The following is a 16,995-nucleotide window of genomic DNA, read 5'->3' as shown; positions in this document are numbered from 1 at the left end:
CTACATTCCACTGCACATCTTGGTTCCTTTTCCTTGGGACTCTAGGAGTAGTTGCCTTTGTGGTCCCCCTACCTCCAGGTTTGCTCCTGCATTATCCTGTAAATACAGATGTTTCCATGTCACTGTCTGGCTTAAAGACTTTCCCAGTACTTAGGAGATAAAGTTCGAGGTCCCTACTGTGATATTTAGGGTACTTAAAGATTTGACCTAGACCTTTCTCTTGAGCCCCCAGTTCCATTTGCCCCCCAGTTCTCCACACATCAAGTGGAGATTCTCACTGGGTATGTCAAGACAGTTTCCTGCAATGTGCCTTTGCATACATCTTTTTCTAAAACTCTTCTTAAACTGTCATTCATTTACTTAACCAAATTTTGGGAAATGTTTGTTGGCATTGATGATCTATGTCACCATTTTTGTAAAATTTTCCTGAATATGACTATATGGAGTGGGTTGGTCCTTCTTTGGGTTTCTATACTTCTAATAAAGTACTTACCAGACTGTAAACCTTTAAACCAGCACCTTCAATGTTTCATTTATTCTTAAAATCAATACCTCCAGTGTTTCACATGTTATATAAAGGACTCAGTGGGGTAAGAGATGGATAGAGCATAATCCTTGTGTTTTATCAGCCTGATAAAAGCTCATCAGGCAGGAATAATACCAAATGGAAACATGGGTCTATATTAAGGAATGTTGAATCCCAAAAATAGAAATAGCAAGGGAATAAATATCAGAGATTCTTCCCCTTGCTTAATTTCTTTAAAAGACTATTGACTATTTAAAGAAAAAATAAGAGCATTTGATTTTGTAGTGCATATCCTATATAGAAGTGAAATACGCAACAGGAAATAGCACAGAGAAATGGAAGGGAAATGGAGTAGAGGAGAAATGGTAGTTCTTACATGTTATTTGTTACCACATTCTAGCTTCAACCATATTATAAGTTAAAGATAGCCAGAAGAGCAAAAGTGGGTTACTAAAAAATACTTAAACTGAAAAGTGGGGAAGAGGTGGCAAGAAAGGAGTAAAGAACTAGGAACATACAATCAAATAGGAAACAGATAGCAACGTGGTAGACTTAAATCCAGTGTACCAAGAATTACATTAAATATAAATGGACTAAAGACTGTATTTAAAAGTGGAAGTTGTCAGACTATATTAAAAAAAAACTAGAGTCAATTAACATGTTCACTACCAGAAACAGTTATGTACAGTTGAAAAGCACAAAGATGGGGGGAAATATATGCCATTCAAACAGTAATCATAAGAAAGTTGGTGTGGGTATATTAATATCAAACAAATAGACTTTGAGGAGAAAAAGAGATAGGATAATTTATATTGATAGAATGGTCACATCATCAAGAATACAGAGGAAGCCTAAACTCAAATGTACCTAAAAACATAACTTCAAAATAAAACTGACATCTCAGGGAGAAATGGAAAATGCCACAATTATAGTTGAATATTTTAACACATGTATCTTGGTATTTGATAGAACAAGCAGACAGGAAACTAGTACAAATATAGGAAACATGCACAGTTCTAGTAAATAATTCCAGCTGATATATAGGATGCTAAATGTTTATGTTAGAAAAGTTGAATGGTTCAAAAAATAGTAAAGGGTAGTGATCATTGAAATAGAAAATGAAAAAATAATATGTAAAGTCAATGCAACCAAAAGTTGATTCTTTGGAAAGATTAATAAATTAATAAAGCCTTAGCCAGGACAATCAGAGTTTAAAAGAGAAAGCACATTTACTAATACTGTGAATGAATCACTACAGATCCTGTACACATTAAAAGAATAATAAAAAGTATTTTATGATAAATTGTATTCCAATAAACTTTACAAATGAAAAGTGTGTTGAAAGACAAAAATTACTAAAATTGACACGAGATGAAATAGAGTCCCTGAGATAGTCACATATCGGTTAGAGTTTAAAATCTTAATTACAGCTAACTTGAGGCTCATATGGCTTCACTATGAAATACATCAAGCTTTTAAGAAAGAAATAATACCACTTCTACAAAAATTCTTCCAGAAGTAGACAAGGGAGGGAATACTTCCAGTTCTCATTTTATGACACTGCCTTCACCCTGATGCCAAATCCAGGGAGAGACATTGTGAGAAAGTAAATATTGTGACCAGTATGCATAATTGAAAAAATTCATAACCAAATATTAATATATCAGATCCAGCAATATAAAAAAGGGAACACAATATGTATAATTCGGGTTTTATCCAGCAACACAAGATTGTTTTACATTGAAAAATCAGTGCATGAAGTTACTATACTAACAGAATAAAGGACAAAAATAAGATGTCAGTTGATGGGAAAAAAATCATCTGATAAAATTCAACACTTATGATAGAAACTGTAAACAAGGCTTGGAGAACTTCTGCAACCTGGTGTAAGGCATCTACAAACCCCTAAAATTATATAGTTAACATTGTACTTAATTATGAAAGGCTGAGCACTTTTTCTCTAAGCTCAGGATCAGTCAAGGTGAGTATGTTTGCTCTTGCCAGTATATTCATTACTTTTCTGCCAGTTCTACCTAATCAGAGCAATGAGATGAGAAAAGAATGAAAGCTATAAAAATTGGAAATGAAGTATAGTTATTATTCATGTGTTTGCATGATACATGTGATCATGTACATAAATATCTACCATGAGATCTACTGTGCCAAGAGATTATTAGAGATTATTAGAACTAATAAGTCAAGTTAGTAAGATTGTAGGATGATCCCATATTATATTCAGAAATCAATTATAGTTTTATATACTAGCAATTAATTTGAAAATGAAATTTTGAAAATATTTATATTGTAATAAAAATCATATAACACTTAAGGGATAGATCTTTTTACATATGATCTCTACCCTGAAAATGACAAAGCACAGGCCAGGGAAATTAGCACTTAAAAAATTGGAGAGGTATACCTTGCTTGTTGATTGGAAGAATCAATTATTGCTGAGATACCAGTTTTCCCACACTGGATTATAAATTCAGTGCAATTCCAATGAAAATCCCAACAGGATTTTTTTTTTTTTTTAGTGCAATTGACAAGTTGTTTTAGAAATTATTTCAAAATGGAACAGGCTATCGCCAATGGACTAGACACATGTCTTGACAAAAGAAGTTGGAGGGTGTAGGGTATGATTTTAAGACTTAATATAAAGTTACAGTAATTAAACGAGTGTTATTGTTAGGAAGATAGACAAAGGGATTGATGGATCATAATAGTCTAGAAATAGACTTTCTCATATATGATCAAATGATTTTGTTTAAAGATTTATTTATTTGAGAGAGAGAGAGCACAGGAGGGAGGGGCAGAGGGAGAAGGAGAAATTTAAGCAGATTCCATGCTGAACGTGGAGCCCGTCCTGGGCCTTGATCTCATGACCCTGAGATCAGGACCTGAGCGAAAAGCAAGAGTCAGACACTTAACTGACTGTGCCACCCAGGTGCCCCTGATCAATTTATTTTTAAGAAGGTATGAAAAGAACTTTATGTGGAATGAAAACGTTTTTCAACAAATGGTGCTGGAAGAACTGGGTACATATGTGGGGGAAAAAATAACTCACCCATAGATCACAGCACACACAAAAACTCATTTGAGAGAGATTCTAGACCTAAATGAAAAAATTTTATAAACCTTTTCAAAGATAAAGTAACAAAGTATCTTTGTAACTTTGGTGCAAAGTTTCCTCAGATGGGATCAGAAACTACTAACCGTAAATCAGAAAGTTGATAAAATGGATTTTAACAAAATAAAAAACTTCACCTCATCAAAAGGCAGGCTGCATGCTGGGAGAAAATGTGTGTTACATATGTGTGCAACGGAAGTCTTATATCTGACATATATAGTGAAGTCTTTAAAAATAAACACTAAGAGGCAATCAAAAAATGGGCAGAAGATTTGAACAGATATTCACAAAGGAAGGTGTACAGATGGCCCACACTCACCTGAAAGTACTCAGCATCACTCATCATTAGGGAAGTGCAAATTAAAACCACAATTAGATGCCACTGTCTACCCTCTCGTGCTGCCAAACTTAAGACTGACAAGGTCAAATGCTGGCAAGAACATGAAATAGCAGGAGCCTTCAAAAATTACAGGAGTTTAACAGGGCATACGCACCGTCAGGCCGTTACTCGCCGAGTGTGACGTCTACCTACCCAGTGACCTCGCAGGTGTTTACTCAAGAGAGATAAGCGTTTGTATTCACAGAAAGATTCCTGCAAGAATTTTCATAACGGCTTTCTTTGTAATAACCCCAAACTGGAAACTACTGAAATGCCCATCAGCAGGGGAATGGATAAACAAAATGCGGTATATCCGTGCAGAGGAATATCCCTCAAATAAAACGAACTACTGGGATGTGCGGCAACACCGAATAAGCTCAAAATCGTGATGCTGATTACTGTATGACTTCATTTATACCAATTTCTAGAAGAACAGGAGAAAAAGTCTGAAGCGCGGTGGGCTGTAGGTTGAGGTGGGGCAGGGCAGGAATTGACTCTCAGGGATCAGGTTGCTGACTGTCCCTGTGCACGTGGGACCTCCCAGGTTTTAGCTCTGAAATGCCCTTGCCCTGGGAGAACCCTCAGTGCTGGGCAAACCCAAACAGGTGGTCACCCTAGAAGGAAGAACATCTTTTGAGCTGATGAAACCTTATATATCTTGATGGAGGTGAGGGTTACAGGATTGTAGCAAATGTATATATGTATATATAATTGGAGAGGACACCTGATTTTTTTTTTTTTTTTTCCTGGAGAAGGCTGGGAAGGTGGCATAGGAAATGAAAAAAAAGTGTCCTAAATGTTGAAGAATGAGTAGGGTTTTACCACCCATTCCCTGGGAAGAATGGAGGAGTGTTGTTAACTGTTGCTCTGTTTCCTTGGCTAGAGTTTGAGCTCTGTGCAGTCCAGAGCCTGGTTATTAATCCTGGTGCCTCAAGGCTTGGCACCTATGGCCCATGGTAGGGACATAGGAAACTTAAGGAATGATTGAACGAGCATAGGAAATCCTTGACTTAACGATAGCTTGACTTACGATTTTTCAACCTTAAGATGGTGTGAAAGTGATCAGAACTCAGTAGAAACCATGCTTGGAACTTGGAATTTGGATCTCTTCCTGGGCCAGTGATATGCAGATATTTGCTTGTTGTGCTGAGCAGTGGAGGGGTGCTGTCAGTCAGCCAGCGGTTATGCGGGTCAGCAACTGGCAGACTGAGAGTTGTTCTGCACACACACGGCCCTTCTGTTTGTCACTTCCAGCACAGTAGTCAATAAATTGCATGAGATATTATAAAATAGGCATTGTTAGATGTTTTTGCCCAACTGTAGACTAATGTCAATGTTCTGAACACATTTAAGGTAGGCCAGGCTCAGCTGTGATGCTTGGTAGGTTAGTGTATTGAATGCATTTCAATTTATGATATTTTCTTTTTTTTTTTTTTAATTTTATTATGTTATGTTAGTCACCATACAGTACATCATGGGTTTTTGATGTGGTGATCCATGATCCATTGTTTTCGTATAACACCCTGTGCTTCATGCAGTACGTGCCCTCCTTAATACCAATCACCGGGCTAACCAATCCGCCCTCCCCTCTCCCCTCTAAAACCCTGTTTGTTTCCCAGAGTCCATAGTTTCTCATGGTTCGTCTCCCCATCCAATTCCCCGCCCCCATTTTTCCCTTCCTTCTCCTAATGTCCTCCATTCTATCCATTATGTTCCACAAATAAGTGAAACCATATGATAATTGACTTTCTCTGCTTGACTTATTTCACTTAGCATAATCTCCTCCAGTCCCATCCATGCTGATGTAAAGGTTGGGTATTCATCCTTTCTGATGGCTGAGTAATATTCCATTGTATATATGGACCACATCTTCTTTATCCATTCATCTGTTGAAGGGCATCTCGGCTCTTTCTACAGTTTGGCTATTGCGGACATTGCTGCTATGAACATTGGGGTGCATATGGCCCTTCTTTTCACTACATCTGTGTCTTTGGGGTAAATACCCAGAAGTGCGATTGCTGGGTCATAGTGTAGCTCTATTTTTAAATTTTTGAGGGACCTCCACACTGTTTTCCAAAGTGGCTGTACCAACTTGCATTCCCACCAACAGTGGAAGAGGGTTCCCCTTTCTCCACAACCTCTCCAACATTTGTTGTTTCTTTCCCTGTCCATTTTTGCCATTCTAACTGGTGTAAGGTGGTATCTCAGTGTGGTTTTGATTTGGATTTCCCTGATGGCTAATGATGATGAACATTTTTTCATGTGTCTGTTTGCCATTTGTATGTGTTCTTCAGAGAAGTGTCTTTTCATATCTTCTGCCCACTTTTTGACTTGATTATTTGTTTTTTGGGTGTTGAGTTTGAGAAGTTCTTTATAGATCTTGGATACCAGCCCTTTATCTGTAGTGTCATTTGCAAATATCTTCTCCCATTCTGTGGGTTGCCTCTTTGTTTTGTTGACTGTTTCCTTGGCTGTGCAGAAGCTTTTTATCTTGATGAAGTCCCAAAAGTTCATTTTTGCTTTTGTTTCACTAGCTTTTGGAGATGTATCTTGAAAGAAGTTGCTGTGGCCGATGTCAAAGAGGTTACTGCCTATGTTCTCCTCTAGGATTTTGATGGATTCCTGTCTCACATTGAGGTCTTTCATCCATTTTGAGTTTATCTTTGTGTATGGTGTTAGAGAATGGTCAAGTTTCATTCTCCTGCATGTGGCTGTCCAATTTTCCCAGCACCATTTATTGAAGAGACTGTCTTTTTTCCATTGCATGTTTTTTCCTGCTTTGTCAAAGATTATTTGACCACAGAGTTGAGGGTCCATATCTGGGCTCTCTATTCTGTTCCATTGATCTATATGTCTGTTTTTGTGCCAGTACCATGCTGTCTTAGTGATCACAGCTTTGTAATATAGCTTGAAATTTTCAATCTAGGATGGGTTTATCAGGAGGTAACCCCCATCATAACTAAAAGAAGATCTGAAGATGTAAAATACCAAGACTACATTTATTCAGGTGTCTCTTGTGTAAAAGGCATGACTTAAAAAAATTACTTAAGCTCTATTTTCCTTAGGGACCCATATAAATTGCATGGCCTGGAATATAGCAGAATTATCATGCATTCAATTTGGGCACTCAGTTTTTGCACTTTATTGAATTTGATGTGACACGGTGTATTGTGAATTCATTATTTTTCATCTTGCTCAGAGATGAAGATTTTTCTGTTAGTGTCACGTCATTTTAGAGTCAAGCATCCCCAGAGATGGCTTATTTCAACACATTTGCATTATAAATGAGGTCCAGAGAGGGTATGTGATTTACTCTGCGTCCGCACAGCTTGCCGGCGACAGACTGGCATCCGTGTGTCATGGCTACCAGGCCCCTGCAGCGCAGGCAGCTGGGTGGCCCACTGTGCACGGAGGCTGGGTGGAGATTCAGGCTGATTCCGGTGCAGAAGGAAGCCTTAGAGACATCAGAAGATAACTGTTACTGGCATAAACAGAGCCTACTCTACTCTAAAACCAAAATACAAATGGGTATTAAGTTGTTTTGCCCCTTGGGATTGTTTGTGTATCTGCTTCTGTCATGAATATTGATAATTTATGCAGTTCTTCTCACTGGTAATTTTCAAATGTTAGTGTTTCGGGAGAGAAAGGGGGAAGGGAAATCCTATTTATTCAGGGCCTACTGTATTCTAGGGAGTGTCCTGGGTCTGTTGGGCTCAGTGTCCCATTAAACTCCAGAGAACCCTTTGAAGTGGGCGTTGCTCTTTGGAGATGTGGCCGTAGACTGAGCTGCACATCCACGAGCGGAGGCGATATGGTGTGCATTAGGGTCTTCTTGGCACCAGAACCCATGCTTTCTGTCAGCTGTCCTCTGACCTGGGAGTGCGCAGTCCTTCATTCGGCCCCTTATCCGCCGCCCCCCCCCACCCGCCCCCGTCTTTGGAGGCGGCCGGCTCTCCCAGGTCCGCCTTCCTGCCCCTGACTGGAGCTCTCCCCGTGGCGCTGCTCGTCTCACTGGGCTGATGGTAGAAGCATGTTATGACAGGAGGCAGGTGCGTTCTTGACACCAAAGCACAGTGTAGATGGGGGTGGAATTTCATGGCTCTTCTCCCCGCTTCTCCCTCACGGGTGTACATAGGTCTCAGCTGACTTTTATTTAGGAGATCAATTACTTTGAGATTCACAAAGCTGGCTGGTATGTTGTCAGGGACCAGATTGAAATGGATCGGGCCATGCTGCCCCTGTCTCAGTGCCCAGCCTTCTCGCCTGAGGAGCAATTTCTTTCTAGCCTGTTAAAATAAATGATCCAATCTCATACATTGCTGCTGGGAGCTATGTGAAAAATACTCTCCCCTGAGCAGGGTGTAGGGTGTAATCATTATTACATTATTAATAGAAATCATACCACTTGACACATCACAGCACTTATCCCTGACCATTTAGAAAAATTCCATTTCCCCCCATGGGGTAAGACAGCTCAACTCTGTGGGGAACATGTGCTCACAGACCCATAATAAAAGCAATCTTAATGTTGGGTTTTATCATGGTAGATCTTTTTCAAGTCGCTACATTTATTTATTAAGTTGGTCTTAAGTTAACAAGAATTTAGAATTTTAACAAGCACCAGGATTCAGAATGAAATGTACCTGTATCTGATTTCAAATTTTGATTCTACTGCTTATTTGCACTGTGGTCTTGAGCAAATCATTTCTAGCGCTTTAGCTTGAGACAGAGATAACATTGATCTTGCAGAGTTGTGGTAAGGTTTTAAAAATGTCTCTCAAGTACTAAGGTAGTGCTGACAGGAGGTAGATCATTGCAAAGGGTTGGTTGGCATTTTCTTGCTTGTGTGTGCACGTGCATGTTCCAACTCTGTGCCAGATTCTAGGGATGAAGGGATGAGTCGGTCACTTGAACACGTAACGACCTTGCTGCAGCAGGCCCTACGGGCTTCCTTGGGATGTCCCTCCCCTCAACATATGTGAGCGGTCTGTCTGCCTGTTCCCCACCTTACCGCCAGGTCCCTGGAGGCGAGTGCTTCTGGACTCACCGCTGTCTCGGTAGCACCTAGCCAATAAAATAAGCAGTCAGTACTCAGTGGAATTGTTAAATAAATATCACAGTGGGGATGTGAACAGTGCGTGGTGTGAACTTTGAGGATGGTTACAGGAGGTACGACAGGATTTTTTGGGGGGACGTGGGGACAGGACAGTTCTGTCATCCCCTGTGATGGGAAGCAATGGCCAGAGGGGGGCACACCCAGAGGCATGGTGGGGCGCTGGTGTCGATCTCAGCGGCTGCTGATGGGGGTGTGTCTTAGCCTGGCTTGGCCCCGCCTGCCCAGCAAGCCCCAGAGAGCAGCTTCATCTTTCACACGTGAGTCTTTATTACCAGTTACACCTAGGGAGCAAAAGACTCTTTCCTCCTCCTCTCCTGAGATGACAGAAGATGAAATAATGTTTGGAATTCTGTTGGTCTGATTCAGACCCCATGTCAGTGTTTTTTCAATTTATTTTGAAATAGTTATAGATTCACAGGAAGTTGCAAAAAAGGTACAGGGTGATCCTGTGCAGCCCACATCCCATCTTCCCCAGTAGGATATAAAATAGGTCTGCAGTTGGGAAATGTAGAAAATAAATATTGAAAAGAATTACTTTAAGTGCCAAATTAAGACTCCTTTGTAATATTTAATGAACTTGGCAGTTTTTTTTCAACTTACAGGTAATAGCAAGGTATTTAATGTCAATGAGATATAGTAGGCCATGAGAGGACTGGTTCCCAAATAAAGGCCTTCTAGAGAGTGTGCGTCCTGGGCTTCACTCTGGTGTCCGTGCCCAGGAGAGCCCTGCTACGTCTGCAGCAGGGGTGGCCCTCCTCCCTCCGGGGGGCTCGTATCGTTCAGACACTGCTCTTGGTGGTTGCTTCCCATCTCAGATCCTCCAGGAGGATGGTCAAGCCCAGGGTGGGGCACTCGCCTTGTTGCCTCGTGGGAGACGCAGAGGGGTGGTCTAGCCAGTGAACCCATGTGTGCGGGCCATGAGACAGGGCAGCCCGCCACTGCCTCTGCGTCACCTCCCTGGGAGTCCCCAAGGCCGGGCTGTGCGGAGTGCTGTGCGGAGTGCCCGGGGGCCGTGAGGAGGACTGCCTTGCTTCTTGAAGAACCTGTCTGGCTGGTGTTGCCCACCACACACAGCCCCCGTGCCTCCAGGGGCCATGGCCATCAGTAGTTAGCACGTCAGGTTAGAGGGAGCTTCATCCACCCCTCCCCCCAACAGCTGTTGGCTTGCGTCCTCTGAAATGATGAGCACACCTTCCATCGTCTTTCCAGCTACTAACATGCTATAGACCTGTAGAGGCCAGGAGGTGGGACCGAGCCTGTCGTGGACCAGAGCAGCTGGACATAATAACATCGAGACTGGCGCTGACTCCGTAGTTCATGCTCTCTGGTTCCGGGTGCACCACCTCCCAGGGACTTCCTCCCAGTTTTCTGTTTCTGCTCACAGGTGTATCTTGAGTGGACTTTTATGTCTTACTGATACGTAAACTATTATTAAAATCAATAGTTTTAAGTGATCCATATTTTATCATAGATGACTATATCATTAAATGTTGCATATTGTTCATTTTATAACACTATACTTATACTAAAGACAGTTAAAGTTTTTCTATTTAACAGATAATATACACTAATATATTTTAAAAGTGTCATTTATAAACTTCAGTTAATAGTGCCTATGTCCCGGGGCGCCTGGGTGGCTCAGTTGGTTGAGCGTCTGCCTTCGGCTCCGGTCATGATCTTGGGGTCCTGAGATGGAGCTTGGTGTCGGGCTCCTGCTCGGCGGGGAGTCTGCTTCTCCCTCTCTCTCTCCCCCTGCTCATGTGCTCTCTCTCAAATAAATAAAAAAAAATCTTTTAAAAAAGGTGCCTACGTCATGTTTGATTTAGGGATTGAACATATGAGTAAAGGTAGATGCTATAAAAGCACAGTTGGCCAAAGTTTCTTTGCAACCTTATGTTTAGAATTCTTGCATTTTGCATTTTTAAAGTTTTCCTGGTTTGTTTAATCATCGTAAAGTGAATCTCAAATGGTGACGCATGAAGTGATTTCAGGTAGTTATTTGCAAGTACTTTTCTATAAGCAATCCTGTTTGAATTCAGCTTGTCATCATTCCCAGAAAATGAAAAGCCACATTGGACGTGCTCATCATTATGCGTTATCTTTGTGAGGCACAGGTGTCTTGACGTGCCCAGCTCACATACCTGGTGACAGTCACCTGAGGCTGTCTCACACTCTTCCTTGCTCCTGTCTCTTACCCATGGGGTCTTATGAGTACAGATTAGGCGATGGAACGGACACTGAGTGGTGGGGTCTTCACAGCCGCTGTGGTGCGGTGCTGGGCTGTTGGAAGATGAAACGGTGCTGTGACCGAGCCGTGAGCATGTTTCTTGGGGCGCTCAGCCTCTCAAATGGTTGCTTTCTATTTAAGCACCTTTACTGAAACATCCTTTACATACCATACAGTCCCCCCACTTAAACTGTAATTTAGTGTTTTTAGTAGATTCAGAGTTGTTCAGTCATCACCACAGTCTAAATTTAGAACTTTCCATCCTCCCAAAAGAAGCCCTGTACCCATTACCAGTGACTCCTATCCCCCATCCCAGACAACTGCAAATCTCTTCTCTGTCTCTGCAGATTTGTCTGGTCTAAATATTTTATAGAACTGGAATTACACAGTATGTGACTGTCTTCTTTCTCTTAGCATAATGTTTTCAAGGTTCACCCACAGTGAAGTATCATCATGCTTTTCGTTTTTAGGGCTGAATAATATTCCATTATGTGGATATCCTCCATTTTGTTGGTCCATTCATTAGTTGATGGACATTTGGGTTGATTCCATTTTGGGGCCATTAGGAATAATACTGTTTTGAATATTTATGTACAAGTTTTTGTGTGGACATTGTTTTTATTTCTCCTGGGTATACCTAGGAGTGGAATTATTGGATCATACAGTAACTCTATATTTAATCATTTAGGGAACTGCCAGACTGTTATGCAAAGTGGCTGCATCATTTTGCATTTGTATTTGAGGGTTCCAGTTTCTGCACAGTCTTGGTGATGTTTATTATTCTGTGTCTTTGTAATTATGACCATCCCAAATTGCTTCTCTTATAGGGAAGTTTTTAAAACAGTATTTAAGAACTTACTAACTGAAAAGTTAGAAATAGAGATACTTCGTGCCATACTCAAACTGGGGACTTTTTTTTTTTTTTTCCTGAAAAGGAGACAGATTGAGAAAATAAGGCTTGTAGAATTTTGATAAAAGACCACATGAATTTGGCCACCAGTATATGTGGCCATCCCTGCATGTTTTGGTTTTGTGTTTGCTCACTTGACTGCACTCCTTGGGATGACTGAGCATTAACGTTTGGAGCCTGGGCAGCCCCAGAGATATTGCCCAGATTCTGAGGGGTTGAGGAGAGCAAGAGCCCCACTTACTTTCTGGTGGAGGCATGACAGTTTTTAGATAGACTCAGACCTTGGCTTGGAAATTTCTCATGCTCACTTTGAGCTGAGTCAATATTGAATAATTAGGCGGGATTGCTCTGTTGGCAGGGTTGTGTGCTTTCCCTTTGCTGTGCCTCTGACAGCTACCGAGCTGATAAAAGCACCACCTCTCATGTCTGTGTAGTACTCTGCTTGAGTTTTTTCCTCCTTGTAGTTTAACAAGGCACTTTCACCTATTTTTCCATTAGAGCCTCCTCATAATTTTATGATAAAGGCATTCTTGTTCCCCTTGGGGAAACAGGCTCAGAAATTAAATGACTTGCTTAAGACGTTACAGCCATCAAGCTACAAAACTTGTATTCACAACAGATTTTATGCACTAAGGCTCATCAGACTCATCATGATGTTAATTTTTTAATTTCATCAATTAAAAAAATTTAAATTGACATACAATAAAATTGACTTTCTGGTGTACAGTTTTATGAGTTCTATGTCATTTGCAGGTTTATGTATTTACCACAATCAGGATAAAAAACAGTTCTATCACCCCCCCAAAAATTTGTTCCTCGTACTACCCCTTATAATCTTGCCCTGCCCCACCCCTGAACAGGTGACCACTGATCTGTTCTCCATCTCGGTCTTGACTTTCCCAGAATGTTATATAAATGGAATCATGCTATATATAAACTTTTGAAAGTGAGGTTTTTCACTGACCTCATTGATTTTGAGATCTATCCCATGTTGTTGAATATATCAATAGTTTGATTTTTTTTTATTGCTGAGGAGATTTCCACTGTATAGGTATACCCTAGTTTGTGAATTCTCTCACTAGCTGAAGGACATTTTGGATTGCTCCTAGCTTTTTGTGATTATGAATAGAGCTGCTATAAATACCTTTGTATAGTGCTTTTGTGAACATAGTTTTCATTAGGAATTTTTTTTCATGGCCTAGAATATGGTCTATCTCCTGGTGAATGTTGCTGAATGCTTGAGAAGTATGTGTGTTCTGTTGCTGTTGGATGGAATGTTCTCTCAGTGTCAGTCAGATCCAGGTGGTTGATGGGGTTGTTTCTTCTATATCCTTGCTGCTTTGTGTCTACTTGCTATGTCAAATTGCTAAGAGAGGAGTGAAGTCTTCAACTCTGTGATTGTGTGCATTTCTCCTTTCAGTTCTCTCAGTTTTTTCTTCATGTATTTTTGAAGCTTCTGTAGCTAGGTGGATTTATGTTAAGAATTATTATGTATTCTTGGTGAATTAATGCTTTTATCATTATATGACTTACCTCTTTATCTCTGCTTATTTTCCTTGCTCTGAAAGTATACCCTGAAGTATCTAATACTAATATAATACTCCAGGGTTTTGGTTTTTTTTTATAATTAGTTTGTTTGGCATATTTTTTCCATTCTTGTACTTTTAGCCTATCTATATCATTATATTTAAAGTGGATTTATTCTAGGTAACCTATGGTTCAATCTTGTTTTCTTAGTCTTTTCTGATGGTCTCTATTAATTATAATGTTTAGGCCATTTACATTTAATGTAATTCTTGATATGTTTGGATTTCGATTTACCTATATTTTCTTCTAAAGGATTTAGACATTTAGTTATATGCTCTATTTGAAATTTATTTTGTTTAACATTTAGTTATTCAATCGTTTTGAAATTTATTTTTGTTTTGGTGTGAGGTAGGGATATCATTTCTCTGTGTGTCTGCCTAATCATATGTACCAGCACTATTTATTGAATCTTCTCATTAACCAGTACTGGTACTTCAGTCATATATCTAGTTGCCTTATATTCATGGATCTGTTTTAGGCTGTTTTTTTCCATGTATTTATATATCCTTGCCCCCAGCAGTGCCTTCATTACTACAGTTTTATAACAGCTCTTGATATCTGGTTGGCCAAGTCCTTTCCAAACATCTTCCTGACCATTGTTCTGTATGTTCTTGGCCCTTTGGTCTTACATATAAATTTTAGAATCAGTGTGTCAACTTTTTGACTGAAACTGTTGGGATTTTGTATTGAGTTTCATTGAATTTATAGACATTTCAAAAGAGGTGACTTATTTAAACATATTGTCTTCCCATCCTTGAGCATAATACATTTCTGTGTTTATTCATTGTCTTTCATACCATTACCAAAAACTTTAAAACTATTCTCCATAAACATTCTGCAAACATTTTTAAAAAGATTTATTCCTAAATCCATTCTTATTATAAATATATTTTCTTGAAAAATTCTTTTATAACTGCTTTTAGTTGATACATAAGAATGTTATTGGCTGGGGGCGCCTGGGTGGCTCAGTTGTTAAGCGCCTGCCTTCGGCTCAGGTCATGATCCCAGGGTCCTGGGATTGAGCCCCACATCGGGCTCCCTGCTCGGCGGGAAGCCTGCTTCTCCCTCTCCCACTCCCCCTGCTTGAGTTCCCTCTCTTGCTCTCTCTCTCTCTCTGTCAAATAAATAAATAAAATCTTTAAAAAAAAAAGTTATTGGCTGTATGGATGTTTCTTTACCTGCTATTTAACAACCTTTAGAATGTATTTTGCCTCACTTTACAAAGTGACTAAACATTTTATTTTGTAAAGTCACCTCATCTTTCCCAGGCTTCTCTCATCACAAGAGTGTGATTTCCATGAAAGTGATGATCCATTTTTCTTGTTCCCCTCCACATTCCCAGAGTCTGGAACGGTACCTGGCACATAGCAGGTGCTCAGGAGATGTTGTGTTTGTTAGAGAAACTAACACAGCTCCTGGTTCTCAACAGAGGAGGCAGTGCACACATACTCGATTGAGGTGGGTTCACAGGCACCGCTCTCTTTGCCTGGACATCATCGTCCCCTTCCCAGGCAGGTGGGCCTGTCCTTCTAAGACTTGCTCCAATGTAGTTCTTCCAGGAAGCTTTCCTGGGTTTCCCTATACTTCAGAAGGATGGAACCAGAAAAAAGACAAAACAAAACAAAGTAAGCTAGAATTAAAAGTAACTGTAAGCTCAGATGGAGTATAAAACTTACGAAGATCATCCAAAGTGATGCAGAAAGATACACAGAGTAAAAGACATTATGGTGGGTACAAAATGCTCCTTTGGAGTTTAGGAAAGGGAATTAATTTATGAGCGATGGATAGAAAGCAGAGATCTGCCAGTACATCGTGATGCCAACAATTAGGAGGAACAGAAACACTGGATCAGGAGGCCCCCACACTCAGTGAGTCAGAAGAAATAGAGGACAAAAAAAGTGTGATGTTCTGTTGCTCATTCCTGTGTAGTTTTCTAGCTGCTACATTCTGTGAGCGAAAACAACATATATTTGAGTCTTTTCTTCCCTGCTTTTAAAAATCACTTCAATTTTCCTCCTCTGATAAATGTTTTATGAATTCCCATTCCTGATGAAAGATTTTGCTGTGATTAAAGATTTCATGAAGTTATGACAAAGGCAGAATAGATCTTCATTCTTGAAAGCTCATTTTTCTGTGAGCCGAGTGAAGAGGCCTCTTGTACGCAGCTGTCAGAGCTAATGAATATTTTCCAAGTGCTGAACCTCTGGGGGAAACACACCCACCCAAAGAACCTAGAATCAACCAGCGTGAGCCTGCTTTTCTGAGGACATGTGACGCAACACCTCACAGCAGTGAGCAGCAGAAACGAGAGAGCTGCTGCCCTACCTTCCTCCCCTGCACATGGGTTATGTGTTCACGTCTTGAACAGTCGGCGTTTACAGATGCCCTGTGGCCTCTGATGGTGATGATGGGCGTGTGCTCTGCCAGGGCACTGCCCGCTTCTCCACCTCAGTTCTCTTCCCTGGAAAGAGCAGACCACAAGGTTTGGAACATTTGTTTCCATCTACATGAAAAGCACAGGATTTTGAGTTCCGAGTCTGCGGTGTCGGTCACCTTACTGGTGCTGTGGCCATGTGCTGAGCATCACTTTCCTTACCTGTGCGCAGGTCTGGGGAGGACAGCCTCGAGGGCGTCGAGATGAAATGAAGAGCCAGCAACCCCAGCACACGGGGCTGTTTGCCCTCCTCCCTTCCTTTGCTACCGGCAAAGCCTTGAGAAGTAAATTTGAGAATTGAGATGCCCTTGGGAGGGTCATGTTCTGAAGACACAGTAAGCTGAAGGAGACCCAGTGCACAGATCCTTTTCTGAGTCTTTCTTTTCCCTGTGAGAAAGTACTCGCCCCACTCCAGAATGGCTTCTGCGTCCGTTGCTGACTTCTGCGTCTGCTCTGTTCATGGGTAGGGCTGTCCCATCCAGATCAGGACACACTTACTGATTGCTTGCCTTGTGCCCGCTGGGGTACATGATATTTAAGACACTGGCTGAGCTTTAGGCAACCTTCCAACTGTAACGGGAGTCTACCAAATGGGGACTAGCACGGACGATGCGTGTGTGGTTGGGGTTTGTTCTGCACGTGTAGTTGATGAGTCCGGAGGGCCAGAGGCTCTGAGGGGCCACTTCAGC

The 16,995-nt window shown here is 40.9% G+C and overlaps 1 protein-coding gene across 5 annotated transcripts in view; it reads left to right on the top strand.

The window, feature by feature from the left end:
- TRAPPC9 (trafficking protein particle complex 9) overlaps positions 1-16,995 on the top strand; it is a 545,767-nt gene that overhangs the window by 336,637 nt on the left and 192,135 nt on the right. The window lies entirely within an intron of this gene.

This window comes from Mirounga leonina, unplaced genomic scaffold (assembly GCF_011800145.1).
Source record: "Mirounga leonina isolate KUSES-001 unplaced genomic scaffold, KU_Mleo_1.0 Mir_165, whole genome shotgun sequence".
In the NCBI taxonomy this organism is placed as follows: domain Eukaryota; kingdom Metazoa; phylum Chordata; class Mammalia; order Carnivora; family Phocidae; genus Mirounga; species Mirounga leonina.
This window is presented reverse-complemented; position numbering and strand designations above follow the sequence as displayed.